Source organism: Chinchilla lanigera, unplaced genomic scaffold, assembly GCF_000276665.1.
Source record: "Chinchilla lanigera isolate Chin_1 unplaced genomic scaffold, ChiLan1.0 scaffold00019, whole genome shotgun sequence".
NCBI classification, from domain to species: Eukaryota; Metazoa; Chordata; class Mammalia; order Rodentia; family Chinchillidae; genus Chinchilla; species Chinchilla lanigera.
The window spans coordinates 19,780,743-19,808,418 of record NW_004955420.1 but is presented as its reverse complement, the minus strand read 5'-3'; the positions used below and the strand labels follow the sequence as shown (position 1 = coordinate 19,808,418).

Sequence of the window (27,676 nt, the reverse complement as noted above, 5' to 3'; positions counted from 1 at the left end):
CAGTGCCAAAAAGAGAAAAATGACCTGCTTCTATTTGCTTGCTTGTTTGTTTGATCTGATGCTACATTGTCTATGTTCCTCCTAAAGATGTTCTTTTCTCAACACTTAAGGTGAGTGCTGAAAACATTCTCTATTGTCTGAGGGAGACCACAGAGATATAATTCGTTTAGGCAACAGTGAATTCTACCTTGGGGCAACTGTATGTTTATACAGATCATCTCTCTTGTGTTTCCTCTGTATCAGTTAAACTGTTTCAAAAATAGTAGGATGATCCCATTTTTCATGATTCTCTCTCATTTGGTGCTAGGTTGGTTTGCTCATTGGCAGCACTCTTTAGGTGTAATAATTTTCTTGCAAATATTGGAGCATTTACATCTTAGAAAAAAAAAACAGATTCTTTTGCTTTAATGTGATCCACAAAAAGGAAAATTGCCTAAGTGTTTTCCTGGTTGTTCATTAATATTGTTCTTTCTTTGTTTTGTTTTGTTTTGTTAATATCAATTGCTATTGACTGAAGCCCTTTTCTGCTCTAAATATATGGCATGTCTGTTATAAACTTCATATATGCTGCCCTTTTTAACTGACCTAACTTTACCCTGCTGCTTTGCTATGGCAAGACTATCGTGAATCTTGTCATACTTCCCAAAGACAGGATTTGATTTCTGACACCAAATCCGTGGAAAGATATCCAGCTGATCAGATGCAAAAGAAAAGAGGTGAAAACACTTATTTCACCTGACTTTTGTACCAGAGGAAAGAAAATCTCCAGTTGAAATAAATAAGAATCCTATAATTCCCTCCTTCCCTCCCCTCCCCATTCCCTTCTCTTCCCTTCCCTTCCAATTTTTCCCCTTCCCTTCCCTTCACTTCCCTCTTTTCCCCTTCCCTTCCCTTTGCTTCCTCCCTCCCCATCTTCCTGTAAGGTTGAGGATCCACCTATTTTGCTTCTGTGTCAAGCGATAAATAAAAGTAGAACTGAAGATATTTCAAAGCACTTTATTTACTCAACAGAAAGGGTGATTTATAAATGGGGGTAGTTAGGAAAACTCAGGAAGAGAGGGCTTGCATCTTCAGCTATATGACAGAATTAAGAACTTCTAAGGAGAAGCTGAAGGCTTGTGTGTGACTCTAGGGACCAATAAGAAAGCCAGTCAGGAAAATTCTAAACTAAACTTGTGAAGACACAGGCACACGAAACATGTGAACATACCAACAGACGTACCCAACATCTTCCTCCACTGGTGGAGACTCCTTAGAGAGACTGAAGAAGAAAGAGATAATTGAGCAGCGCTGCTGAGGACATTGGAGCAGAAGTTCTTCAATAAACAACATGTGTGCCCAGGTAGTCTTTATGATCCTGTCCAGCTCTGATAATCTCCGATTATACAGGTCAGGCAGCAACTTCACATACTTCCTGATGGACAAATAGGCACTGTAGAAACCAACGTACATTTTCAAGAGTTTTCTAGTATCATGTAAAGAGGTTCCCTCTTTTGTTTTGCCCCATACTTGCTCAATTTAACTCAAATCCCAAAGTTCAGTTCCAAAGAGAAGAAGGTGATCAATAACTTATCCCTCCCCTACAAGCAGAATGATCTTCCACTTACATGTAACTCTCTCTCCATTTCCACTGGCCTAATGCAGACAATCATCATCCCTGCTGTGGACTCCTGTGGCAGCCCTCTACTTTCCCGCAGGTCTCTGTCAGTCCATCCTTTGTATATTAGCCCTCTCCTGTGAGCATTTCAACATCACCTATCACTGGTTTGAAAGATGCTCTGACTCTCACTTGCCTGTAATGCTCCTCAAAAATGTAAATAGATTAACTCAATTGAGCTGGATCTCGAACTCGAAGCAGATTGGCCTATCCAGTCTCCTGAGGAAAGCCCACACCAGTTGATTTAGTCATGCCACACCATAATGACCTCCATTTTCGCTGTCCACTTCTCCACCTGCTTTGGGCCTCCCCGCCTCCTCCAGTTCTCCACTTTGTTGATGATCTCCTTCTTCTCTGCAAACTGTGTGGGCTCAGGGCTTGTAGTGATCACTGATGTAGCAAATATTTCACAGCCTAGAGGGGTGATATGTATCTGCATTGTTTGAGTGAGTTGTAAATTCCTGGAGAACAGGGACAGTCTCTTGCATTTCTGAGACACTCCTTTGCACACCACTGGGCAGGGGAAAGTAGTGGAAATCTTTCACATCGACAGCAGTATTTAAACTTTGCTCCTAATAGCTAGGTGGCATCTACATGATAGATAATAAATAGCCTCCTAGGTTTGAGGAAAGTAGGTTCAAAGAGTTGGTCATGCTTGCAAGTGTGACAGGTTTTCTAGTCCAATGCCCTCCCAAGTATAACTATGAAATGAGTAAATAAAAGAATAGATTTCACAGTTCAAAAATTTGTGGGTAGCCAAAAGGAAGTGGCCATGTATTTTGGCAAGTGCACGTTCACGTTGATATAGGCTGACCTCCCGTGCAGGCCATCCTCTTTGTATGGATGGCCTTGGTTTCACTGGTAAGTGGCCCATGTCTCTTTGACTCTGGTTTTGCTCTGTAATGAGAAGAGGTTTCAGGGAGAGCCAAGAGCCTTGTGAGATGTGTTTCCATGGGGGCCTAGATGGAGATCAGTGAACTCAGACATTGCTCAGGACCACCTCCGGGACTGTCCTTCCCAGGCTTCAGTCACCCAGGCAGACAGAAAGGATAGGAACCTGGGGGCAGCCCTAGGCACTCAGTCCTTTGTATTCATCTCTTTCTTAACTACTAAATCCACCCAGTCACATTTAAATAAATTATAAAAGACTTTGAAAATGTGTTTCTGTTCCTCTAGAAATTACCTCTGAATTTTCTAGTAAAAACGTCTGCCAGCTTTGTTCAGCCAAGTTCTTTTCTCCTCTCTTTTCTTTGACAATGAAAGCGGCTTTGGTGCCAACACTCAGATCTGGTAGGTGTTGGATGACACATGTTCTGTGATGTGTATTACATAAGTTCATTCAAGCTAGCTACCCTGGCCTTTGAGGCATCATTTCTCCTTATCATAAGAATGTCACTGAAAACCAGGAGCCTGAGATACTCCACAGAGATCTATTCCATTCCTTCTTCTCCTGGATTCTGTGTGCTTTTGATAGCTGGTGCAATGGAGAAGTCAGGAGACTGGCCCCTGAGTCCTGACTGCCACAAATGTAGCCCTGAGGAAGCTTCTTCTCTGCGCCTAGTCTTAGGTTGCTCATTTGTAAAACGAAGAGGTGGAAACTGTGATTGCCAAGGTCTCTCGATATTCTGACATGTCCTGATGAGAGTACAGACTGGCGAGGGACTAAAAAAGAAGCAATTTCAGTGAAGCAGAAACACACGCTTGCCTTTCCTTAACCAGAGTGTGCTTTACATAACCGAATCTACTTCCTTTCTTACCGGCTCATCCTTCAGGCAGGAGCAATGCTGCAGCGCTGCCTGCAGCAGCCCGGGGAGGAGGGGATACAGGATGCACACGTGTGAACCAGGAGCAAGGTGAGGCTGGCAGAAAACAGGGGCAAGTAACACTCATTACCGTGACTTTTGCGCACTTCCTATTTTTGCAATTATGTTATGTTGGAAGAAAAGGACTTTCAAGATATTTAAAGTATGAAAGTTTAGGTGGAACCACTAAGAAACTTCCAGTCTCAAGACTGTTCTAGAGAAGGCACTCAGAAACTTTAATTCTGTAAATTAGATTATTCTTAAGAAAAAAGAAAGTCAAAACAAAATTTGCTCGTAAAAATTAAGAAGTGAACATTTGCTGTTCTTTTCCCCCAAAACTTTCTATTAGCCCATGTAGAATGGTACTATAGGCCTTCCCATGTATTCAGTTTCAATCCAAATAAGCTCCCGCACATTTAGTAATTTCAAAACAGATTTCCTTTCCCAGGTAGGAAACTGAGGTGCTAACAGGCTGAGTTACGTGTCTGTCAGAATATCCAGGTCGTAGGTGCCAAAGCTGAGCTATGTGTCAGAATATCCAGGTCGTAGGTGGCAAAGCTGAGATCCAGGTCTGTTGTTCCTGGTGTAAAAGTTTGCTCAAACTCCAAGACCTTCCCCAGGCCCGCAGTGAGGTCTGCTTGGCCTCAAGCAGAGAGCTGAGTCATTATCTACAAGCCTGGAATGGGGGTTATGGTTTTGAACCCTAAAGGGCTAATGCAGAATCACAGGCTCTCTCAGGGCAGTGAATTCCCCATCACTTAACTTTTTCCTCAGTTGAGTATCTGTCTGGTGCTCTGCTACAGGCAGCAGCAGAATGAACACTGACACCCCTCAATTCTTTCCCTTCTTACCCTCTTTAAAAGACCTGGTATGAAAAGCCAAAATGATTCAGCAGATCAGCCACCACTCAGAAGATCATGAACTCCTTTTTCAAGCCACTTAATAATTCTTCCTTCCAGAGCTGGATGAAGCTAACTTTTGCCTCAGTTACTTTCATGACTCCCATTGGTTGGCCTAACCGATATAGCACAGAGGGACTGAGGCAGAAAGAAATGTGATTGCCCGTGAGTCATTCATTCTTGACCTTCAGCATGTTTTGAAAATGTGTTGTGAAATGCTTACCAATCAATACATCACTGGGCAGCAGCAAGGCTGGGGGTTGTGCAAGAGGAGAAGCAGAGCATTAACGCTGGATCAGTCTGGAGGCTCCAAATTCCTGTTGAGAGCAGGACCTCAGAGCACAGGTCCTCTTAAAAGTTTTTAATGGAAGTGAAGTGGTGATCAAGGACAAAGGAGAATGAAGAGCCCTCTTTGACTTGAACAGATTAAGAATAGCTGGGTGGGCAGCAAGGTGTAGATACTCAGTCTATCGTTTCTGTCAAGGACTAAGAACAGTGCTAACTCTAGGCTGCTGCCAGGAATCCCTTCTCTGCACCATAGGGCTTTACAAATGTCCTAGGAAAAGGAAGCAGCTGGTAGGAAGGGAAAGAGCACAGAATAAAGAGTCTAAAGATCCAGTTCAAGCCCTGCCTGCCGCTTGCTAATCCTACGACGCTAAGAGTGGTCATAGCACTTGTCAGATCTCCTGGCTCTTCACATCTACGAAGTGGAGATGGTACCTGCCCCATAGATCCAACGAAACCCAAAGCAACAAGGGATGTAGAAACACTTTGCAAAGTATATAAATGCAAGAAACTATTAATGGAAACCCATCAATCTGATTTTGCAAGCTCAGATGGAAAGAGTCTCCCACTTAGGGAATGGCACTGGGGTATGAGTTGTGGTTAGAGACAAAATCAATGCTGAAGTGGCCCCATGCAGATGACAGGGGAAAACTTTGGAGCTCTAGTTTGTGCAAAGCATGCTGGTAAATATTTAACAACTGTCTCTGTGGTGGTGAAGAAGACCTGAATTATAAGATTTGCTGATTTCTGTTGTGTAAATACTTGCACCGCGGTTGACTGATTTCAAGCTATCAGTGTGAGGAATAACTGTATCAATAACCATAACGTGAAGAAAAGATGCACACCATTATTTCACACTAGGAGTTGCAAGCCAGCTGTAGGCCCAGCTTAGCACTGGAACTTTTGGGAAAGCTCGGATTGGTATGATGAACTTTGGGTACCTTCTTAATGCATGTGACTTGAGTTTTAACATCCACTGAGTCTGCTCCTTTAATAATTCAGAAATGGGAGTGTTTATTTTTATTTAAATTTGGACTTGGCATTTTTTAGTAAGTCATAATGGCAAATGTTATGGCTATTGGGAAGCCCTTAAATAATGTCTGATCCTAAGACATGATCCTCAACCTTCAAATCGGATGACTTCAGAGATAAGCAACCAAGACAGAATGAGCACAACATGAAAATAGTCAGAAAACCGAGGGTCAGCAGCCCTATCTATCTATGTACCTTTGTGCAAGTCCCCTGCCTACTCAGAGTCTCAGATTCCCCACCTATAGAATAAGAATAGCCCTAATGTTGACTTTTTTTATGAGGCTGCTGTGGAATCAGTGGAAGTAATGCAGGTGCAAGAGATTTGAGAACAGAAGAATCCCATTTACTACGGAATTATTAGTATCATTTCCTTCAAACTGATTTTCTTGACTTCGGGATTCACAATAATTACCACTGGCCAAGCCCTGCCTAGGAATTTGCATCCTGTCTCTGGGGTGGAAGCCCCTATGATGTCTCCTCTGACCACAGCTGGGCTCCAGTGTGGCAGTGTGACATGAAGTGAACAACCCCTGGGGCCTGCAGAGCGGTTATACTGTACAGGGCCTAGGGGCACTGGAAACTGCTTCTGCCCACAAACCTTTACACCAGTGATCCGTGGAGGTTAAAAACAAGATCCAGGAGCTAGGGGTGTAGCTCAGAGGTACAGTGCTTGGCTAGCATGCATGCCACCCTGGGGTTGACCCCCCGGCACTTCAAAAACAAAAGGATCCTGCTTAAGCTGTGTCAGTCCAGAGCCTTAACCTTACCATCAAGGAGCCAGGCAATGCAGTCTGCTTGAACCACATTCCCAGATGACCTGGAGCCCAACTTTGAGACCACAGGGCCTCAGAAAGCTGCATTGCAAAAAATTACTCTGGTTAACTCAGTTACAAGCAAAGCTGGACAAAAATCCCTGAATGATATGAAACATGATGGAATGAAGGGATTTTCTACTGATTCTATGGAGGCATTTGATAGAAGCAAGGCTTCTTCCCTCCCTCCCCCCGCCCCCCCCCTGTACTGGGAATCAAACTCATGACCTTGCACTTGCCAGACAGGCACTGTGCCACTGAGCTAAATCCCCAGCCCCAAGCAATGCTTCTTAAGAGAATCCTAACTGTACTCACTTTCCTGTTAGGCTTCTTCCTTTAATAGAAGATTACTGCCCCTACTCACCCACTCAGATGAAGGAAAGTCAAGATATACATCTTTGCTTAGGTTAAACTCACAGAATACCACCTGCTAAAGTTCCACAAAATAGCAAAATCCCTCAAGGTCTGCCACACAACTCCTGTCATTGGCCAATATAGAGAAGATTTCAACAGGTTTACCTATAGTGTTATCACTCTTCCAGAACTGTATTCTGTTGATTGACACAACACCAACTGTCCCTTTATCACTAATCAATGTATCCCAGTAAAGCAGTATTTTTTTCACCTTGATACAGGAAAATAAAAACTCTCAACCTGAATGATATCTGGGATGAGTTTGTGTTCTCTAAAATCAAAGAATGAATTTTAGGAACAATGAAGGTTAAGTGCAGAATATATTTATTGAGGGAAAGAAAGCTTCTGTCCAAGAGAGGGGCCAGAAGAGGGGCCAGAGTGGATTACTCAAGACTCTGTCTTTTCTAGGGACATTTATAGAGCAAAACCATGAGGTGAGAAGGGAAGGGAAAAATGGACAAAACTATGGTCAGCCAAGAAGAATTGTTCAGGTAAAATTGATTAAATTGGGATCAAATGGGGAAGCAACTCACATAGCAAGCGGGCATGAGTACAGAACAGGGGCTCTTCCTGTAAGGGGTTGGGTCAGGGACTCTTCAACGTGATCGCTACCTATTTAGAATATCAGTCCCAGATGTACATCCCTTGGGAGGTAAGAGGATGTGTTTGTTTAATCTTTAGTCTTGCGATCTGGCTTGAAGCAAGTACCACCTCTTCATTTGTAGGGTATCTTGTCTTCCATACTGGCTCCTTTGAGGTCCTGACCCTGTCTGACTGTCTATAATATTTCTATCTAACTCAGCTACCTATAACAACTTCACTCACCTGTTTTGTCAACAAAATACTTATCAGGCTCCCATTATATCAGGTACATGTATGGAGCTGGAGATTTAGGATGAGTGAGATTCTGTTTCTGTCTTTCTTCTTGGAGGATTCAGAAAGTAAGCAATCACGGCATCATGTAATAAGTATAACCAAGATATATGCAGCTATTAAGGCATAGAAAGGAAGGAAGACCTAATTGTGATGGCCACTGCAAAGAGACAAGGAAAGCTTCCCAGAATAGGAGGGCACAAGGTTTGCAAGAGAGGATGGACTTCCAAGCAGAAGGAATGGTCTATGCAAAGCACACCCTGTGTAGACTTTGGGGGAAGGATCCACGGGGTATACTGAGGACACAGGGAACCTGTGTTACTGGAACAGAGAGTTTTCAAGGAGTCTGGCAACAGCTGAGACTAGCACTTAGTAGGTAAAATCTTCTGCCCAGTCCTGAGTGTAGATTTCACCTTGGGAACAACAGGCAGTCTTTGGATGATTCTTAGAAACATGAGGTTTGTGTATATATATGAATTTCTAGAAAGGCAGCAGAGAGACAGGGAGAAATAACAAGCAGGCACATTAAGAAGTCATTGTAATAGTTTAGGTGAGAGATAACAAGGCCTGAACTAAAGCAATGGCGATGAGGATTCCAAAGAAATCAAAGCGATGGACTCTCTGGGATGGGTTAAATGTGAGTTGGGGCGTGGAGTGGAATCTAAACAACCTGAGGTTTTCTGGCAAGGGCCAATTTCAATGAGAAGGTATCCAGTGCAGGGGGAGAAGACCTCAGAGTATCTAAATGAAGAAATATAGTCAGAAGCTTAGAGATTATTACAGAAAAGAGGAGCCACAGACTCAGAAGGAGAAGCCAAAAGGTACAAGGAAGAAAACTGAACCAGGTGAGCTCCAACCCAGCCCCTCTCCTGCCTCTTAGCCAAGGGGAGAATGTTACTGCCAGGATCAGGCAGCACCAGGATGAGAATAGCCTCACAGAGGGGTTGGGTAAATTCCTTTCAAGTTATTCAGGGGTGGCCTTAGCTTGGAAGAGAAAGAATGCTTAATAATAATGGTGATGCTTACAATTCAGAAATGCCCTCACAACCACTACTAACATTCTCTTCTCCAGCAGTCTGACAGGTGCACCGGTGCAGGGACTACGGTTATTCACACTGGATGGGTGCACATAGTCCCTGTCACAACCATTTCGTGGGTCGCTTTTAGGAGAGGAATGTAAGACTGGGCCCAATTCCCTCCACAAAGATAGTTCAAAAGTAGAATAAGAAGAGTGACATGAGGCTCCCTGATTTTCACCCAGTAGTTTCAGATTCTAGGGCCCTGTCACCTCAGCATAGTATGTGGCCCTCACATCCACGCTCTGAGTCAAGCTGGGGGGGACTTATCATCCCCATTTCACAGACACAAAAGCTGAGCCTCAGAGGGGCACAGCAATAAGTTGTGCTTCTGCTTGCTGCCTTTGTAGAGTTAACAGGGGGTACTCCTGTGATGTACCCCCACAGCGCCTTGTAGCTGGGGATCCTCTCAGCTCACAGGAGGCCCTACTTCAGGCCTTAACTGCTCATTTACTGGCATAGTGAGATGCTAATGATAGAAACCACCAAAGGGACAGTTTTCACTAATCTGACTTCCCTCTGCACTAATGAATGCAGTCACTTTATCCTGCAGACTCAGTAGCAAAGCAGGACTGCTTTTCTCCTTCTAGTAGAATGCATCTGCTTCCGGCTTCATCAGACAAGAGGCCCACGTGCAGGCAGTCAATAGGGCAGCAATGTAAATAGTTTTTCAGAGAGTCGATACAGTTGAGAACACTGGGCATCAGAGAGTCTTGAGTGAGTCTCCTTAGGACAGACACAGAAGATCTGCTTAGCCATGTGATCTCCTGCAAGTCACTCCCGTAAGTGGTAGTTCCATCTGCAAAATAGCCCAGTTATGACCTCCGTCCTGCCTTACCTCATAGACTGGTTTATTTAAAGGTGGTCGCTGGGTGTTTTTAGCAGTTTGTGATAGGCGAGGGATACTCCACTCTCTCTGCATGAGGAATCCCAAACCTGTGACGCCAGCGCTAGAGAAGTAGCATAGGAAATTCCGTGGTCTCACGGGGCAGACACTTTTGGGTGTGGCAAATACGTCTTGACCCACAGGGCAGCACGAAAGAGGGACCCTGGGATGACGTAGACAGCCACACACTGATGCTTTTCCATACATCTCCAATCTGAAAAAGTCATCAAAATACGCAGTCAGAAAAACCTTTCAAAGAATCAGTGAACCCTACAACTTTATTCTCCAGGGAAGATAAACTCTACACACTTCCTATAATCGATAAATCCTGCAAACTTCTTGAAACTTTAGTCAGAGAATTTGCAAACTGCTAAATTTTCAAAACGATGACACCCTGGAAGTGAGAGAGAAATGCCATTATGTCTCTTTGACATAAATAAGTGGAACATCTTCTTGGTCTTTGGGGAGTTATAATGAATTCTCTGATTTCCACCAGCAGCCTGGAATTTTAACATCATACACAGTAATGCCAGAAAACTTCTTATGGGCCATTTTTTTTAAAAAAAATTTGTCCCCAACTTCATCCCATTTTACAGAAATAAAAACTAGAACTCAAGAGAGATGTGACCTGCTTCCAGTTGTACCACAAGGTGGAATCAGATAAAATCATGAGCTGGGGCCCCTGCTTGTTGCTCTTGATTCAGCACACATGTACTGAGCACAGGCACCTGGAAACAAAGACCAGGAAGCCCCAGGACCCCTCTTCAAGGAATTGAGCATCCATGTAATATGCACTGATGATTCCAGCACAGGGTGCTGTGCAATGTATTCACGACAGAAGGTGCTACGGGCACACAGGGAATTCAGAATTGTTCATTCTGCCCAGAGTTGTCAGAGAAAGTTCCACGCAGGGGAAGCCATTTCATTGTCCTGAGCAGCCAGAGGAGAACAGCATACCAGGCAGAGGGAACAGAGCGGTTGAGTCCAGGGGACAGGGAAGGGCCTGTCCCATACAATAGTTGAAACAGCTGGAGGGTTTAGAGAAAGTGCCGCAGGAGTCTCAGGGATGTCGACAGGTTTCAGTGGCCGTCTTCCACCTCATTTGGCAGACTCCCTAGGGCTATGGCCCGTGACCACCTAATGGGCCAGTGCCACTTCTGGACAAGTGCCCATGGCATGGTGGGGCTTAATGAATTCCCTTTGAAGATGAGAGGATTGTGAGGGAGAAAAGAATTTGCCACTCAAGTGAGTCAAATGGAACAGAAGGTGTGTCCTGGCTCCTGAGGCTCATTGCTCTGGCTGGTCAACCAGACAGCTGGGGTCACCTCCTCTGGGGCCACTTGAGAACATCAACTCTTTCTTCAGCAAGTCATTCCTAAGCCACGATTCCTCTGGTTCAGTCCGTGCCTTTGTAGTTTACCAACATAATTGATCCCAGAGCTCAGTTCCTGCCAAACCCCTTGGTTTCCTAGGGCGTGATGGTGTTTTCACTCCCCCAGGAGCACCTGCACAGCGCTGGTCCCTGGGGGATAGCACGGAGGAACATGTAAGAAGAGACATAAATAGCACTGTGCTGCTATAGTCATCCTTTCAGGTGCTTTGAGCTTCCTGTCCTGAGCTGAGATTCTCCTTTGGGGTTAGCTGAGGTACCAAGAGATAAACAAAGCTTTAAAGCAGCTCACCCCCTGGAAAGGTAAAAGTATTTTTAAGTCACTGCTTTTTCTTATCTTCTGCTGTGTCCCCTGGCTTCCCATCATGACCCCCTGGTGAATACTTTTCAAGGTATATGTGGTCTGAAACCTCTCAGCTGCCCTCCTACATATGCTCGGTCTCCAAAATGTCAAAACAACCAGGCAGACTGTGCTAGGATTCACTGTGGCAGGGGAAAACCAGTCACCTCTGATATTTGCCATTGAGGAGCCCCAAACAACCTTCAGTGACGGAGGTTTTTTCCATTTACATCTGGTTCTTTTGCTTTCACTACACAATCGTATTAGCAAACGAGAGCCCTGAGTAAGCAAAACAGGTCCTTCACAGATTCTCTTATAAGAACACATTCCTTAACCTCCTACAGATACTTAGAGTCAGAGAACATTTATTCAAAACATGCCTCCAAGTAATTTTCTCCATGTAGCTGCTATGATCTGCAAAACCACCGTGCGCAGAAGCAGGCAGCTGACAGCTTGGGAGGGAACGAAAGCGGGGCAATGGACAAAAGTAAAAGTAAGTCACAGATGCAGAGAATACATTTATAATTTATGTAACTGACAAAGGATTACTACCCAAAATACAAGGAAAAAAAAAAAAACTACACATCCATGAGGAGGAGGAAAAAAAAAAAAAAAACTACACATCCATGAGGAGGAGAAAATAGAAATAAACCAGCGGACTACGGCAACATGCAAAGCTCAAAAAAGGAAATGATCCTTAAACAAATGGAAAGAGACTCAATTTCACTAATAATCAAAAGAATGCAAATTTTAAAAATCAAGCCATATCATTTCACACCCATGAGATTGGCCAGAATTTTCAAAATCTAACAATACAGAGTGCTTGATAATATAAAGCAGCAGCAAACTACATACAAACTGATACAACTATAAATGGATAAAACCATTTTGGAAAGAAATTTGGCAATAGCTACTAAATTTGAAGCTAAATATGCCTTATATCCCAGCAGTTCTTCTCTCAGATATACAAGCCAGAAAAATTCTTACATAAATACGCAAAGAGCTTTGTATAAGAATATTCACTGGATCATTGTTGCTAAGAAGGAAAAGTTATTTTAAAGGTCATTAGCAGGGAAATGCTTAATAAATTGTGACCTATTCATACAGAGAGATATTGCATAGCAGTTAAAGTGAATGAACTCAAACTAATGTACTAGCGTTGAAACATCTAAACTGATAATGTTGAATTAAAAAGAGCAGTTACAGAATAAATCAGTATTATACCATTCCTCAACATTTTAGCAATGTGAGAGAATACTTCATACTGTCCCAGACATGTAATATTTATGGGGCACGTATACCAAACATGGACATACTGCCTCTAAGATGGTAGTTAGTAAGAAAGAAGCAAGAGGACCAGAAAGATGGGAGCTACAAAAGGACTCACATGGTTTGGGATATTTTCTCTTCTTTAACAAGCGGAACCAAATGTAAAGAAAGTTACATTCTTACAAATCAAGGTAGTGAAAATATGAGTGCTAGAGTTGGGATATATTTGCATTTTGCTGAAATAACACAATCTCTGGATCTCAATGACTTAAAATCACATTTTTTTCCCACTCAAAAGCTGCGGGTGGTCAGAGGCATAGCTTGTCACCAGTACTGACAGAGTAACAACCACTGCTTTGACTATGCAGGTGGGAAAGGGAACAATTACATACCTTAGCTTCGAAGGGACACAAGCCATCTCCTTTCACAACTAGGTGACCAGTACTAATTACCTATCTTTGCCCTGCTCGAGCGGCAATTCAATTACACACAGGAGAGTGAGAACTAAAAGTATTTATCTAAAAACATGAAAAGTGACTGCCTTGGGGTTTGTTATGGTACTCAGTCTCCTTCGTCACATGTTTGAATTATGTTTCATAGTTTTAAAAGTAGGGGGGAAGCCCTGGCTTTGGAGTCAAAGGACGCAAGCCTCAGTCTGAGGAAAAGAAGGGTATTGGCAGTAGAAGGTGTGGGCAGGGATAGTGGGAAGAGGGTGTCAACACACATACGGATTCTATAAACAGCCCCAAGCAGGCTGACTTTCCTTTCTTTTGTTTATATCTGTGGAGGCTGAGCGGCAATAAGGGGAAGCCTGATAGAAGGAGATGCGACACAAATATCACGAATTATAAAGTCCAAAGCTTTAACTCAGTTCTAGGTCTGCCATTTAAGTTTCTGGTGACCTTGGGCATGTTACACTCCTCCAAGTTCTATTTTCCTCATCTGTGAAATGGGCGTCACAATAACACATCTCCAAATAGTTGTGATAAACAAATGAGGTCTATAAGGGCTTGATAACTGTAACAGTACAGAGAGTCACTATTATTAAGGGCCTGGATTTCAATGCAAAGGAAGCCTCAGGCCAGATTTACATTTCTGGCCGACAATGACTCATACAACTTCCCTCACCAGAGCACCTGGTTGACAAAACAGACCTCGGCATCATCCTGTGGTCCAACCGCTTGAAGAATCTATTGATTTCCCCTTGTGAAAGTGAGTCTGGTAGCAGGATTCAAGCATTAGTTCAGATTCCCCAGGGAAAATAAAAGCGAGAGAGGGTATGGCTGTGGTGGGAAGTTGTTTGTAGGCCTCGATTGGAATCCAGGTTCCTGGGCCTCAGCAATTTGGAGCTGGGGGCGTGCAGACTAGAAACAATAGCTTTCCCCTTGTTTTCTAAAGCAAGAAACTGAAGCCAGGAGAGGCAAAAAGTATTGCCTCAGACAAGAAGAGATAGGCCATCAAGAGACCTTTCCTTAATTCCAGGTAACCAGGGCAAGCCCCTGTCTGCCAAATGCCTCAGTTTCCTTATGTTAGAGTATTAAACCTGGCGTGCATGGTTATTGCTAATGCCTGGCGTTTTACCAGCATCCAATTCTATGAAATATGAAATGCAATGGCATTCTCCTCAAAAGTGATCGCCCTGGTCCAGACACTGGCTAGGGAGGTCTGGCTCTTGAGAGTTATCTTTTCTGTGTCTCTATACATCGTGAATGCCACTTATTTGCTTGGTCAAAGGTAGTGTCTGGTGTCTTGTTTGTTTTCTGCTGGTTCTTCCTTCTCTGGATGGAACCCCTGCCTAGCATCTATTCCTCACTGTCTGTGTTACCTGTTCTAGGAGCGTGGCTGAAAATCCTTCAGGGAGAAGCAGAGAATGAAGGGCGTAACTCAGGAAACAGCTAGAGGGGCATCTGAGTCTTACCCCCAGATTCACTCCCAGGGGATGCTTTGCACGGCAATATTGCTGCTAATAACATTTCCCCAGAGATCACAGGAAGCTGCACACCTAAATGCACGGGTGAGTCTGACCCACCAGCTGCAGGTGCATCCTGCTCTGAAAGGGAAGCCACTTCCACAGGAGGACCTCTCACGTCCTCCTCCCCGAGGCCTTGCGGCTGAGAGTGTCACGTGGCCCTCTCTATAGTTACTAACCCACCTCGCCAGCGACTGTAGGGGAAGACTGATGCCTCCTTCTATAATAATAAGTGGCCACTACACCTACAAGGCCAGCTGCAAAGCATATTCCCACTCCTTAGCTCATTTGCTTTTGGGAAGAACCGAGAAATAGAATAGAGAATGACTATTATCTAAGATTACAGAAGATCTTCTGAGACCCAGAGAGTTGCGAGGACTTCAGGTTAGATCTGCTGATTTAAATTTCAGCCCTTTCCCATGGTGCAACTAAAGTATTATCGACCTATTATAAAATTATATTAGCGATAAAGCCAGAAGCCGGTATTTAAATAACCCTCAAGCTAGGGTAGCTCCTCAGTAGTATAGCACTTGCCTAGCCTGTGGGAGGCCCTGAGTTCAATCCCCAGTACCACAAGAGAGAAAAAAAAAAATGAGTGAATTAAATCATTCTCAAATATATAGAGACTTATCTGCTCACTCTACCCTTTGATAAATAGTCCAGGAGAAACCATTCCTAAATCCCAAAGAACATATACATGGCATTCACACTGTCTGGTTTCAAGAATCCAGGTCTTTAGTGACTTTCTACTCTTTTTACCCTCTAAATGGATTATTACTTTGATCAACACCAGTGAAGAAAGGAGGATGTACAGCAAAAGCTTGCAGGAATCCCACTTGCTCTGCTGGTCATCATGTGTGTCTAGCCTCAGAATGTCTAATTAAAGGGACCTGTATGGCTGAAGGTCACAGCAAGAACTCTTTCCCATTGCTTAAGACTTCAGTGGTTTTTTATTCCTTAGGGAAATCCTTGGACCACAGCTTCACCTGGGAGTTTGCTAGAAATGTAGAATGCCAGGCCCTGTGCAAACATACGAGTCTCCAATAAGACCCCTACGTTAAAGTCCTTTTGTTCCAGTGGCAAGGCAGCAAACGCCAGGTCCAGGTCCTCATACCACCTCTCTTGCCTTTGTTCCTGCAATTACTCCTCCCCCTTTTTTGTGTGTGGACCAAAGTCTTTCCATTCTTTAAAATCTGGCCTTCAATCCACCTCCTTCGAGAAGAAAGTCAGATCTTCCCAGCAGGGAGTGGTCTTCCCCTTCTTTTCTCCCAGGGCTACAGTCTTAAACTTTGTATCTTGGGTAATGATTTTTATTATTATAATTTTTCTCTCTCTCTCTAAATTATGAACTCTTCAAGGTCAAGGTCTAGTCTGATTCATTTCTATATTTTCCAAAATTCCCATCACAAACTACTTCCCCAGTGCACTTGTCTATAATCCTTTCTGTCTCTAATTGAGGTCTAAAAAGAAATTAAGAAATTCAGATTATTTTCATTATTTTAAACAACCATTACCAAGCATGATTATGACCTAAATTTGGAAATATTCACCTAAAATATTCAGTCATTATCATCAAGCATACACAGACATCAACCATCCCAAACACACACACACACAAACATACACACACACACACACACACACACACTTTTCATTTCATTTGTACTTGACTGTAAGAAGAGTAATTGTTGGTAGGAATTTGTCGAAAGTATGCGGGAAATGACTGCTATTCACATTTTATGATCTTACCAAGAGAGAAGAAAAAAATCTTGATCCTATTATAGAATGGAACATAATGATACCCAGATCCCAGAGTCCCTATCAGGATCTGCATTTGGGACAGGCAAAGGTCCCCTGGCCCTTGTTCAGTCGCTTAATGGAGAAGACTCCAAAGACAGAATGCCACTGGTGTTCTTCCAATTATAGAATCATCTGATTAGAATTACAGTAAATGCATAGCTCAGTTTGCATTGTCCTGAGGTGAACCACAAGTCAAGCCGCTTTTCTTGGAGCATCTGAAGATACTGAATTCTGGAAGTCCACTGCCTCATCATGGAGCCCCAGGCCAGGGCTGGTTGGGAAAGGGGGCAGACTCAAGCTAGGACACTCCATTCCTAGGGATCTTGGGGCTCTGGGGCAGCACTAGACGGATTAATCAATGCCTTGGAGAAAGATTCAAATAGCACATACTCTAGACATTGAAGCAACCTGAAACTTTGGAAGGAAAGTTTTTCTCTGCAATAATTTTAGACGTAATTATTCTAGTTTATTTCTAGCCTGTGAACATTAAATCTTGAAAGGTGGTCTATAAGGCACAAATTTTTCCAGTCGTGGGTTAATATTTTGGTCATGGCCTAGAAAGTTTTCCTGTGCTGTCCAGCTCTAAAAGAGCAAAACGGGAATTCTATAGAAGAGTCCCAAGTGTACCCCTCCCCTTTACCTCATCTGCTTACAGCTAGAGGGTTGCTCCTCATTAGGGTGCTGGAACCAAACCTGACTCTTGTGTTATTATTGTGTCTAATTTAACTACCAGACTGTTAAGCATCACTGCCTGAACCCAGCCAGGGGGTGGGCGCTGTACTTTGAAGCCACCAAGTCAAAAGTGCTATTGGATGAAACTCTGCTCTATTGGACCATGAAATGGGCCTTCAAAGGGACAGAGAATGACAGACATGCAAGCTGTAAATAAAACTATCTGACCATAGCAGTAATGTTCGTAATGAAGCAACAAGAAGAACCACCATGGGATGGGCATTTGTCCAAGTCACACATAAAGCTTGGCCAGGTCACAAACCAGAAGGCATGTTGGAGACTAGCTTTGGAACCTCCATTTTCTCATCTGAGATTGCGTTACTATCATCTATGATGAGAAGCTTCCATGATTGCAACTTCTTATTTTTTTCCAGATAACAATTGTCTTCTAGTGCTAGAACTTACTTGCTGGGTAATTTTCTGAGCCTCTGTCTTCTCATGCAGTCCTACCCAGTGCACAGCATGACCATGACTATCTAAGGAATTTATGAATTGGGGGTTACCCTTATTCCAAATCAGGAAGACAAAATCTACTTTCTTCTTTTCTAGAAAACCTAGATATGACATCAAGAAGCTTCTCAATAATAGACTTCCTTATAATATTAAAGTTTGGGCTGCTCTTTTCCTGGTTTGGATCAAATGTGGGACTCATAGATGTGTCAGAGACTAGATAGATGAATTGAAATCACTGAGCATACAGGAGTTAAATCGCAGATATGCACCATGTATACATATACACACATCACTGTGAGTATATAATAAAGAAAATTTACCAAGCACAGCCCTAACTGTCAGAAATTCATTCCTAGTTAGGATGCTGGAAGGAGAGCATTAGAGAGGATGAAGGGTTTATAGCAAAGTATTGTGAGCCCCTCAAGAGCCTCTATTCACCATGCTGGGTCAGTGTTTGGCATATAATAGGTACTCAACCATGCCATCATCCCTTAAAGACCACGTAGGGAGGCAAAGCTGTGCACACAGGCACATGGTGATCCAAAGCATGGTTCACTGCTGCCCAGGGTTCCATAAGGGACTCAAGTCCTAGAAGTACAGCACATCAGAGCTGCAGAGAGTCAACAATCATATACCAATTACCTTGTTTGAGCAATATGAGGAAGCACGATCACAGGCTGGAGGAAGTGGCCATGGCCAAGGTCATACAGACAACATGTGGTGAAACCAAGGTCAAAGTGCTGTGCTCCGAGCTCAGAACACCCATGTTGCAGTACACTCAGGAGATGGGGATTCACTGAATAACATGGAAAGTTATTGATCTCTCAAGTTTGCATCGTCTAAGCATTCTTAGGCTCTTGTACAACAAAAGAGAAAATTCAAGCAGGGTTTTGGGTTCCAGAAAGAGGTAGTCAGTCTAATGCTGTGGAAATCTTGACTCAGACACTAATCCTTGTGTGTAAAGTGCTTTACACACTTTATTGTGTAATAAATACTTAAATACTCCTCATGGAGTGTTAAGTCCTGGTTTGTATGTTCTTGCGTATGCACACTTTTAATTAAAGCCAAAGCTCTTTTCTGACTGTAAATTTTAAAAAAATTGTTGGTTTTTACAGGATGATCTGTAGATAATTTATATTTTGTCATTTCTTATCAGTACCAGCACTGTGAAAGGTACATAGGTTTTTTTCTCTTCTACTCTGTAAATGCAGACACAGAAGCTTGAAAGTCCTAGTAACAGAGCAAAACCCGAGTGGAAGTCAGTGAAAGCCCAGGGCTTCGCAGCTCTTTCCCAAGATGAGCATCAGGGCATGAGCCCAATAACAGAATTCTGAGAACTCAGCAAGATTCAGCGAGGTTCCAGACCAAGGTCCCAATGTCCTGTTGTTTTGCTGGAGCACTTGTTACATCATTTGATCTCTCTTTGTCAATTCCACCCTTCTGCAACAGTGTCCCCTGTTCCATTCTCTGTCCCTACCACTCTTTCAGGACACACTGTCTCTCTCCTCCTATTCACTTTTCAAGCTCCACTTAAGTGCTATTTTTGGAAGAAGCCCTTTCTACCACCCAGTAAAGAATTTTCTCCTATCCATGGTCTCGCCCGCCATCTTTGTTTCCTTCCTTGTTAACACTATCCAGGTTTGAGAACATCATTCAGTTGTAGCCAAATGAATCTATGATCTCTTTGATGTCAAAGACTGTCCCTACTCTTCAGTCTCCCTCAAACCCCAACACCGAGTGTAATACCCAGAACTAAGCAGTCAGGCAACAAGTAGCTGATTGGTCAATGGAAAAACAAACAATATTCATAATTTCAGCAATTGTTGGTAGTGCTCTGAAAGCCTGGTTCATCTACCTGACAGCGACCCATCACCTCCAATCCATTCTGCTCTCCATTCATTCCTGAAATTGCCTGTCCTTCCCTGCCTCAGAGTGCCAGCACTTCTTGTAATGCTGATTTTCCCACCCCAGACTCCTTGTCTATCAAATGCCTCCAGGTTCAAAGTTTGTTGAAAAGAACCAGCATATCTTCCCTGAACTCTTCATAGAATATTCAATGTCTCTTACTCTGCTTTATGAGAGGACCCTCTCATGGGTGGTACAGTGTCCCCAACTCTGGCTTGCCTACTGTCACATCCTCCACGAGGACGCTGCTCATAGGTGGCACGTGTTAGTCAGTGCATGGGTCCAAGGATCAAGGATTTATAGCAAAGCTTGTGAGCCCCTCAAGTGCCTCTATTCACTATCCTGAGTCAGTGTTCGGCACATAGTAGGTATTCCACCATGAATTGACTTGAATGCCATTCTCCCTTAGAGACCGTGTAGGGAGGCAGAGCAATGTAGTGGACAGAGTGTGACCTTAAGATCCTTCAGATGCTGTATACCTACTATGTGACCCTAAGAAAGTGGCTGAGTTTACTGAGCTCCATGTTTCCTATCTGAAAACAATGCCACCACCTGAGATCATTGTGAAATGGACAGAAGGTTGAGAGGTCTGGCATTTGTCAGGCACCCAGGAAGTGGTTAGCCCCCATCAGTTTCTTGTTCTCCGTTTTTTCCTAAGAGTCACAGAACTGGTCAGCCTCACTCTTCCCTTTTGTCTCCAGGGAAGCAAACGGTGTAAAGAGATTGGAGCCCCAAGTCTAGGACCCTTCCCCTTGTTCCCATCTGGCCAAAAGATGGCAATGCCTATACCCAGTGGCTCCAGCCCAATCTCTTTCCACCCTGATGGAGACAAAGGGGACAGGAATAGGCTCAAAGGATGACTCAGCTCCAGTGACTAAGGCGAGGAGGTGGTGGTGGTGGGAAGGGGGCGGGGGCTGAAGCGGAAATGCGTGCACAGTGTATCTGATGAAGAATGCCTCCCAGATAGAGATTTGGCCCTGCTGGGTTCCTGGCTCTGACAGGGCCCTGCGCGCTAGCCCAACCTTCCGTCCACTTGACCTTGTGGTGACTTGCTGCCTGTCTAAGGGAGACCCTTCTGAACAAATGCTGGGCATTTTCTGTCTTCTGGAGACTTTTAGCCAGCCACTGGGACATGTGAGTAGCACTCTTTTAGAAAACATCTTGAATCATTAAAATCACTGCACACAGGTTCCAACCCTGACAGCCACCTAATTTCCAATGTTGACCTCTCACCTGGGCCCCAGACTATCCTTTCCGCCAACAGTGCCACCTCGGTCTCCCCGATGCCCGAGCACTGTGCATGGAGCTCATACAATTGAACATCTAACACCCACCTCACCCACCCCGCCTCAGCTGCGCTCTGGTTGGCTGTGCAGTCATTGCTCCAGTCACCCAAGCTGGACCCTGAGATGTCCCTGGTTCATGCTCCACCCATATTTCCAAACATTCCATTGTCTGAATTTTCACATCTCTTTTCTCCTCTTCTTCCCCATGGCAGCTGGCTCTAGCTAGGTCCTCATCATCATTTGCTCAGATTTCTTTCTATCATCATCTAACTGGTTTCCCTGCCCCTGGTCTTTCAAAACTCATTCATAATCGTGTTATGACTCTGTTTGTTATCTTTCAATCCTTATCCAATTTCCATAGGAGGGTCCTGACTCTCCAGCATGGTACATACAGCCTTTCATGATCCAGTACCTCTCTACCATCTGGTTTTGCCTGCTGACCCCACCCCACAAACTCATGCATACAGCGACACACCTTGATTCCAGCCAGCCCTCAGAGTGCTGGATCACATCACGCTCTTCCCCACCTCCGAGTCTTTGAACGTGCCACGCCTTCCCACAGGTATGCATGTCTCTGCCAAAACTGCCTATCGTTACAGATTTGGCTCAAATGTTCTCTCTGCTGTGTGTGCCTCTTAGATGCCCATGGCTCACTTCTTGGCATTATGACTATTTGTTTACCCCTGTGCTTTCTCCCCTGGACTGCGATATCTTGAGGGCAGGTCCTTCTTCAGAATAATCTACTCAATACACGCTGAATAGACGAAATATTAGAGACAAGTACGCTGTCACAAAGGTATCTTTGTCCTCTGGTCCTCAGTAATACTATCCATAAAATTGATATCTGGTCTAGGTACTTTACAACTAGTAAACTCAGATTTTACATTGTATTATTCTTCAAATGTATAGACAACACTCCTAGCCCAGTAATTAGCAAGAGCTATTGCTGCTATTTTTCCCAAGGAAGGGGTGGGAATGTGTGTTTGCCCACAAAGAAAAGTAGGTGACCTCAGGTTGAAGCAATAAAACTGCTCAAAATCAGTGCTCTACATAGTGACCAAAAACCTAGGACCCAAGCCACCCTGGGACCGGGACTGGAGACACCAGCACAATCATGGGTATCCTTTAACCACATGGGTGGTCTTGTGTGGGCACTTGGGTGAGTGCTCCCACAGTCCTCCGGCAGGCACAGAGGTGACACATCTGTGCAAAGGAAGCCACCCACACAGTCTCACCTCTTCTAGGTCACCTCTCCACAATCCCTTCCCCTTCCAACACCACCCACACATCTCAGCTGCCACCCCCACACTCACACACCCACAGGGTGTCAGGGTGTCTGTCTGCAAATCTGGAGTTCTACACATCGGACCATAGCAACTTTAAGCAGAAGGTAAATGTGTTCTGTGGCTGTCCTCTTCCCATAGCTGCTATCAGTATGCCCCTCGCTGAGCAGCTTCTACCAGTATATTGACATGAAAAGTCACCAAGTCGTCTCACCCTCCATCTCTCTCTGGGAACATCGCTTACCGTCTCTTCTCCCCTGCTGACCAAGAATCTTGCTTAATATCTTCCTTGCATAGATATTGCCAAGACACATTGAACTAATGCCTATGAATGTAGATCCTAAACTAAGGCACAATGCAGTATGTAAGATCCATAGAGACAAGAATATTCATAGACACTAGGCTCTATATCTAAGGAAGAGTACCCTTTCAATAAAAAGGAACAGCAGAGAACCAAATAGCTATTGATGCATATTATGAGAAAGAGATAATCACCCACTATCACTGTAATTATTTCATAGCTGCATTTGATAATGTGGTAATTTAACTATATCTACATTTAATTAATTATTTAACAGTTATATTTAATTAATATGCAGTTTAAATAATATTTATGTCATACATTTTATGTTTTGAGTTTTTAATATATGCACAATATTAGCACATGTATATTTACATATGCACAGCTCTGTGTATAGGCGTGTGTTTGAGGGGAAAAAGTACTTGTTTAAGAGTTAGGAATGCCTGGTAATCTGAGCACCTTCACGGAAGATAACAATATGCAATATAACAACCACTGTTAATTCCCATCATTTTGTTTTGAAACCCGGTGTCATTTTTATTGTTTTTGTGGTTTTTTTTTGTTTCTGTCTATGTTGTTGTTATTTTGTTATTTTCTTACTCTTTTTAAAATAAAAAAAAAGAGAAATGAAGTATAATGAAAAAAAGGATGACTTTTGTATTAAAACATATCTACATAGATTCAAATCTTGACTACGGGTATTAATTATTAGCTTTTTGCCTTGGGATGATTTTTAAATTCACTGAAGTCTCAATCTCCCCATATTATAATGAAAGTAATGAAGTCGATCTTACAGGTTAGCTATGTAAATTACACAGAACCATATGCACAAAACAGTGAACAGAAAGGAATTCATCAATATCACCATTCACCATCCCCTTGGGCATTTTCACCATTCACCATCCCCTTGGACATTACATTCTCTATCTCTCTCATACACTGAGTGAGCAGGGGGACGCCACCCAACCCTAGGAGTGTCTTTTCTTACCCATAGAATGAGACGGACAGACCTGATGATTCCAGGGATTCCTTCCAGCCCCAGGATGCCACAGTATCATGTATCAAATGTCTATTTTACACATGTACAGGGGTTTAAACAATGGGCACCGCTAAGGGGGAGCCCCTTCGGCTTCGCATTTGCTTCGTTTCCAAGTGTTTCCTTTCTCTGAATGTGCCAGTTGCTCACTCTCATATTTTCAATACAGTGCCCATTGATGACCACAAAAAGGAATGTCCAGTGCAGCTGCGGGTCCACTTGAGCCCTCCAAGCCAGCCCTCTCCAGCCCACTCTGTCTGTGGGCTCTGTGTTCCCAGAGCCTGTTGTTGCAGTGATGTCTGGAATCCTCAACACCTGCACGCCAGCTTCCTGGGCATTTCCACCGCCCTCCTCCTTCCCCTCCCAAAGCTCTATTTGCATCTGAAATGCAGCTGCTCTGGACTCAAAAGAGGGGAGCCCAAAGGACAGGACAGCTCCTTGTTTGGGCTCCCTCTCTCAGTCAAACCAAATCTGAAGCTCCTCTGTACAAGGCCTTTTGTTGCCCTGTCATTATGTTTAAATGAGCCTCATCTGCAGGAAGATTTTTTTTAATAAAATAAAATAAAACCACCACAAAAGACCAAAGCAGATGACATCTGTTCTTTCCATGAAAGCTCTTTTTTTTTGTCTTGAATTAGGCTAAAAAAAGAAAAGAGAAAGAATGGGACTGGGCCTCACTTGTACTGTCCCTCCCCCCAAAAAAAAACCTAAAATACATAAAATTAGTGCACCCTGGAGGCAAAGGGGTGTGGAACAGATAACAAGAAAAAGAGGAGAGAAGAGGAGAAATAAAAAGAACCGTCGCTACTCCTCCATCAATGTTCTGCACCATTTCTGACTAAGGATATTCCGAGAACAGTCTTAAAGCGTCACTTGTTTGGAGAGAATGTTCAAATTTATCTTCCCTGGGCCTGTTTCATCAGTAAAATATTTTACAACTCTTTAGCCATTATTTCAGCCCTCCCTGGTCACCTATGTTTATTAAGTACCACAGGTGGGGTCCGTGCGACTGGTATCTAGAAAATAATTTGAGCAACAATGACCTATACACTGATAACACTCCAAGTTTTATCTCGCCACGGAATGCACCACCTGTCCGCCAACACCTGCTTCTCGCCCTGGGTCCCCTTCTCACTGAAATGTAGCCAGCACCTGTGCCAAATTCCTGGGTGTCACCACTGCCAGCTCCTTCCTCCGCAAGCACCCCGCATGCAGCCCATTACCACGTCCTGTTAATGTTCCACCTAAACATCTCCTAAACCCCCACTGCCTCTTCTCCATCAGCACTGCCTGAGTTCAGGCCACCTTTATTTCTTTGCTTGACATGGGTCTAGACAGGCCTTACGCAGAAGCCAGCACTGCTGTTGAGGATTACGCTTCCATCAAGGACTGAATGGTTCAAGGACAGAGCCTGATCCCTTAATTTGGCTTGCCCAAAACTCACGTCTGGCTTCTGCCTACTTGTTTCAAGGATCTCCACTTCCCGTCCTCTTCTTTAGCTCAACTAAACTTACTCCAGACTCCCGCCTGTCTGTGCGCTTTTTCACCGTGGGCCTTTACCCATGTTGGTTTCTCTACCTGGGATACTCTTGCAACTAAATGTCTTCTACTTACACTTCTGGTCTCATTTTAAATCCGAAGCCTCCCCTATCCACAACAATCTCCCACTGCTTTAGCATCATATGCTGTTTCTTCTTAGAGTAGCAGGTATTCAGCCTTCTCAGAGTGTAAGACTCCTGAGCCAAAATCGTCCACTTCAAATTGACCAATTCTTCATTTTTAGGTTGGCACCTTCCAAGGAGTGGAAACCGCAAAGAGTCTTGCATAGAGGTGGGAAACTGTCCCAGAGTAAAAACCTTCGCATCCAAAAATCCTGCACATCCAAAAAATGAAACAAGCAAAGGCAATAGAGCCAAAAACCTCATTCTGTGGGAAGGCAGTGGTATAGCCTCATTGTGTCTCCCAGGCATATTGGTCATACTGTCCAAGGCAGATCCCTGGTCTTCTGGAAGAATCTTTCCTTATCTCTCATCCACAGTGCTTCAGGACCCTAGTATTGCTTTAAGGGAAAACAACATCTCTCTGACTGAAAACACAACCATTTTGATCTGGGCCAACATAGAAAGCTTATTTTGATGGTAAGATTTTCCACTCATTGAATGACATCTCTTTTGTTTCTCTTCTAATTATCTCACGTTCCTTCTAAGGTTTTATTTCCTTGGGAAATGGAAAGGGAGCATGTTTGCAAAACCAGACAGGGGGTGGTTCTAACCAAAGGCTCTCTGACCGCTAGATTGCTAGCTGCGCATGAGTAGCGGAGACTGAAGTTGCTTACTATTGAAACCTCTCCACATACTGGAATCTGAAAAGCTGAAATCTAGCACACACACACACACACACACACACACGTACAGCTGAGATGGAAAACCAGATATGAGGTCAATTCTCCTCAGTGATTCATCTTCTCATCTTAACCGACTTTCTTGACAACTAGGTGGACCAACAGCAGCAGTCTCTCCTCCCAGCGGGGGCTGTCACATGCCTTCTGGAGTGGCCGAAGAAGGGGGACAAGTGGAAGTACCAGATTACTAATCAATGGACGTTTATTGAGCATTGAGGGTCAGACATTATAAAAATATCATGACACACTTAATTTAATTTAGTCTTAAGTACCCTATAAGATTAGCACTTTTAACTCTCATTTTATAGATAAATCAAAGTCCTCAAATATTCACTGGCTTTCTTTCATGTAGCTGCTTTTGGCTCCCTCAGTCCTTGGTTTTAAACCTTCTCTTGGGTTTCTTTCTTTGTATTTGTCCATTTCTTTTTTATTTTTATTATTTTTAAATGTCTATTTTTATGTGTTTATAGTAGATAATGATGAAATCTGTCATGAGAAGCTGATACACATGCATAACACATCTTAATTCTTTTTATCCTCCCTCTTGTAGCTCTCCTTCCCCTCCCTCTGCCTCTTGGTTCCCTCCCTATTTACAAGAGACTTATCTCCCTGTTTCCTGTTATCCATCTTTCAATTTGCTATTTAATTTATTTTATTTATCCTTTGGATTTCTCATACAAGAGGAACCATGTGATATTTAAGCTCATGTGTCTGATTTTGTTGGCTTAACATTACAGTATAGCCCTTTTGCTACAAATGCCTGAAATTTATCATTCTTTATAGCAGAGCAGTTCTCCAATGTGTGCGAATACCACATTTTCTTTATCCTATCTCAGAAAAAAGTATTGGGCTGGAAAGTAATCAAAGCCACATGTTCTGAAAGAATACACCTAAAGGAACCCTAGGATCTGGCACTGCAAGACAGGAAGGGGTGGAGTGGGAGTCGGCAGAAAGTGGAGGTATTGGCCTTGGCCTTTTGCGAAAGCTTCAGGAGAACACCGATATTTTGTACCTAGAATCTTTCCCAGCAGTTTTTGACCATTTATTTTCCAGAGTTATTTGGACAAGAAACTTCTAAAGAAAGGGTATATGGTAAGTTGCATACAAATACTGACTTAAGTGTTCTCTGCAACATGGTTACCTTTGTCTTACAGGGGTTGAAAAGCAGAGACTGTGTCCAATCCCTGCTGGATGAGCCGGTGAACTTTGAACAGAGGAGAAAAAGACAAAAATAAAATAAAATAAAATAAAATAAATAATAAAATATCTCTCTCAAACACGCTTTCCATGCCCTATGGATAGCCCAATATTTCCAAGTCCATGGTAACGCAAGCAACTAAGTGAATTCTGTACTAGCTGTAGGATAAGGATGACAAGAGTATTCTCACTTCATGGCCTGGAACTTGTTTGTTCATTTGTTTGTTATGGTACAGCAAATTGAACTCAGGGCCTTGGTAATGGGCTATACCCCAGACCTTTTGTATTTATTTTGACATGGGGGTTGGCAAAGTGGCTAATAGCCTAGGCTGGACTCGAAATTACAATTCTTCTGCCTCAATTTCCTAGAGTACTGGAATTACAGGCATGGGCCCACACCCAATTTAGGCATTTGGGGGATTATGAAAGTCTATGAGGCTGGGTGTGGGGGCTCATGCTTGTAAACCCAGCACTAGGGAGGCTGAGGCAGGATGATCCTTGGGAGTTTGAGGCCAACCTAGACTACAAAGTGAGTTTAAGGCCAGCCTGAACTGCCTAGTGAGACCTTGTCTCAAAAA

General features: G+C 43.5%; 1 long non-coding RNA gene across 1 annotated transcript; it reads left to right on the top strand.

Moving 5' to 3' along the window:
* Nucleotides 1–19: 19 nt before the first annotated feature.
* Nucleotides 20–24,085, top strand: LOC102022706. The gene is made up of 2 exons (XR_260728.1): nucleotides 20–110; nucleotides 23,670–24,085. It is a non-coding gene; the product is annotated as an uncharacterized LOC102022706 (long non-coding RNA).
* Nucleotides 24,086–27,676: the final 3,591 nt, after the last annotated feature.